We start from the raw sequence: 3801 nt of genomic DNA on the forward strand, positions 1-3801 counted from the left end.
CACACACACACACACACACACACACACACACACACACAATGTTCAACCCATTTAGGAATGTAGTATTTCCCACCTGAAGTTTCCATATTATAATAATATTTATATTGGTGACACAGGGTCTAAGTGGGTGGTGATTGAGCAAAACAGGATAACCCTAACTCCAAACAAACAAACAAAACAAGAAAGGGTGCTGCACAGTGCCCATCAGCAATGGCAGGTTTGTGAAATTGTTTTGCATTTATTTATATATATATATTATATATTGTGTATTTCCAATGCTTAGTGTGCATCTATGTCTGGGTGTTTTATCATGAATTTATGCACATAATTATTAATAAATAATAGAGATCAGACAGCATTTGTACAGCGCAAATCCCCGCTCAACAGCAAGCTCTATGAGCTTCACAATCTATACTATTACCCCAGCAGACCTGAGAGCATTCTGAAACAACCTCAACTTCCTGGGAAGCATACAGTGCAAGCAGCCTTTTATAGGCTCTAAAACACTAACATACTGACAAGATCATTCGTTGTCTATGGCCGGGTACCCATTCCCACCTGGGTGAAGTGAAGAAAATTTGTGTCAAGTGACTTTCCCAAGGACACAACGTCGGGCCCGCGGCTCAAATCCCCGAACCTGGAACCTCACGATTACAAGTCCAGTAGCCTAACCACTAGGCCACCGACGCCAAGGTACTGAATTTGGAGGAAAGGATGGGGGGGGGTGAGAGAAACATACGATGAAGTTATCTTGTTGTGTGTGAGGAAAAGGGGGGGGACTACATTGTGTCAACAAGAGATTATAAATTACACCCTCACGCACTCACTTCTTAGACATCAATCAATCAGACAGTTGTGTTGGTTATTCGGAAGGAGAAAGGGCATAAATTTACAACATTAACCCTATCCGTATGTCGTGTTTTACTATCATATCCATACAATGTGGGGAACTCTGTGCCACCACTTTCCAAAGAGGAAATTTACTTGTTAATTCGATCCGTTCGCTTTGCATAGCAGCCTGTCAAATTGATTTTTGAGAAATACTGAAAGTTTCAAAGAGATCTTCGTACTACAAGTGCATGTATTCTAAAATGTGAAGAATATAACCCCCTCGGCACAAAATGACCATAGGGCGCACGGATAGGGTTAAATTACATTACTCCTGTATGAGAATATATGTGTGGGTCTCTGAGTCGTGTGTCTGTGCGTTGATAAATTCTACGGTTTCACAATGTAGTCTACATTTTTCAGTCTTTTGATATATACAGCCGAACTTGTGTAAGACGGCCAACCATTGTCAAGGAGAAAACTGGCCGTATAAGACAGGTGGCCGTCAGGACTGATCAAGATGAAGAAAACAAACCCCATTCCCAATCAAAAGTAGCACATTATTGTTGTGTTTGTTGTTGTTGTTGTTGTTGTTGTTGTTGTTGTTGTTGTTGTTGTTGTTGTTGTTGTTGGTTTGTATTTTGTTTGTTCTTTTTATTTTGTTGCTGATTTTGTGCAAGGGTGACAATAAAACGAAATGTGTCAGACAAGGAGGACCGAGTGCTATGGTAAAACAAACATATGGGTCGCCACCATTCGAAGAACGAGCGACGCTTCTGTCACAAGTCCATGTTGACGTCCATTGTTACTTTGTTACAGACTGGGTAAACAGTAACCACTCATCTCACTTACAATTTGTGTATGAGTTCTGGGCGGGGCTTAAGGGTTATGAGGGATCACACGCTTCCCTCACCAGCAGCTGGAAATTGGTACCTATTGGTCAACACTGGGAGGGGCCTACACGACATGATCGGTTGGAGGGACTACCTAACAACAACGACAGGTGATTGGATTATGACGGCTCGCCCACAACGTCAGGGGTCAATGCACAATTAATGACAAAACGTAATGGAGTCACTAAGGTGGCCGTCTAAGACAGGTGTTATTGCTTGATGTGATAGGGGTTGTGTGTTGAATTATGGTGGCCACGGCCGCGTTGGACAGGTGCCTGTTTTACACAGTTAAATTATATAGAAAAAAAACGCAAGGGGGGAAATGGAAAGTGGCCGTTTGTACATGTGGCCGTCAGGGCAGGTTTGACTGTATATGTCAGTTGTATTGAATGTTAGTTCTGTGCTTTACAGCACTTACGGCCTCCTCACACATTCTATTACTTTATTTAAATTAATATCACATTAAAATTTAATTATCATTATTTTTGTAATTTTTATAATATAAGATAATTGTACCAATTGGCTAAATGACCCTAGTGTTGAGAAGGAAGGACTTCCATAACGAGCAACCACCCCAAAAAACACATTAAAGATGAGACCTAACCCTAGCGTACCCTATCCCTAACCCTACCTCATCCCCTACCCGTAGCCCTCTATTCTGTCTCATAGTGGCCACTCGTTGGAAGTCCTCCTGTTGAGAGATATCATATATACAAAGTATCGCAATAAACTTTTAGCCTTGGGGGTTTGATCTTTTTAGATTTTTAGGTTTTTTACAACTTATAATTTATCTTTACTTTTGAAAAAATTTAGATCATTTAGGAGGAAGGCTATTCAGGGCCAATCCGGGCTGAGATCAGGGATACAAAGTCCTAGCAGAATTAAGACTAAGATACTTGTTAAAAATTCTTCCTACGAGGGAATCAAACTCAGGTTTTCTGTGTGGCGTGCTAGCGATCCAACATATCTTCAGAGTGAACTCAAAATATTTTTGAGACCTCTGAATTATAAGCGAAGGAACTCCTGAACATCAAAACAATCATTAGGCCTAAATATTATATAATTATTTTAATTTTATCATCAAGTCAGCAGAATCGAATTACACTTCAAGAAACCTACCGCGATGGAGGGATTTGATGAGTTTTGAGAACCGAAGTCACTATTTCTCAGAACGCCCGCAAAAATAAACTTGATCTGTATTTCTCCGAACGATTTCCGTTCTCAAGATTTTTTGTTTATTTACGAGATTTAGGGATCATCTTATCGGCAGAATGAAAGATGACGGCTAAATCTCAGCATTTTTTGCATCAAATTCAATTTCTAGAGCTCTAGAGATTTTTAAATGTCTGAGTATTCAGAAACTTCAATTGCAGTTGGGGCAACGTTCCTCATTTGAAAATGCCTTCAAAAGGTACTGTGAGAAAACAAGACTGCTGCTCGACCTTGGCAATAATACCTTTATTTTGCATTTAGTCACCCCGAAAACAAAAACTAAAATTCTTCATGTAGCCAGATACAAAAAAAATCCCTCCACGCCCCCACACACACACACACACACACACACACACACACACACACACACACGCACACACACCGATTAAAAGAAAAAAAAACTAGTGAGAAAGTTGTGCCTGTAGTTCAGCGACCAATCTTGAAATTCTCGGGGAAGTCTTGGATAAAGCAAGACGCATGTATATGATATATTACAGTGGAACTCGGATTCAACAAGCTCGGATTCAACGAGAACTCGGATTCAACGAGATGAGATAGATACCCCGTTTATTTTCTTCTTTAAAATCAATAAAAAATAACCTGGATTCAACGAGCACTTAAATCAGAGAGCCTGGATTCAACGAGGTCGCTTCCAGGCTGACTCCCAGAACGAACTTTATCTCTTCCCGGAAACCATCCATTGCACCTGCATCGTGAACCATTATTCACTTAGCCGATTGCATGCGACCAATCAGCGGCCTTTTTTCATACCAACACACGCGTTGTTGGCTCGCGCACGTGTCTACTCTGGCGTGTGTCGGGGTCGGATGGGCGGCTTGCACACGTGTGGCTGTTTGTGCGAGTCGGG

At 41.1% G+C, this 3801-nt stretch overlaps 1 protein-coding gene across 1 annotated transcript in view; it reads right to left on the reverse strand.

Moving 5' to 3' along the window:
* The window catches only part of LOC101848515 (solute carrier family 52, riboflavin transporter, member 3), a 26385-nt gene that overhangs the window by 21574 nt on the left and 1010 nt on the right, over positions 1–3801 (reverse strand). The window lies entirely within an intron of this gene.

Source organism: Aplysia californica, unplaced genomic scaffold (genome assembly GCF_000002075.1).
Source record: "Aplysia californica isolate F4 #8 unplaced genomic scaffold, AplCal3.0 scaffold00133, whole genome shotgun sequence".
Classification (NCBI taxonomy): Eukaryota; Metazoa; Mollusca; class Gastropoda; order Aplysiida; family Aplysiidae; genus Aplysia; species Aplysia californica.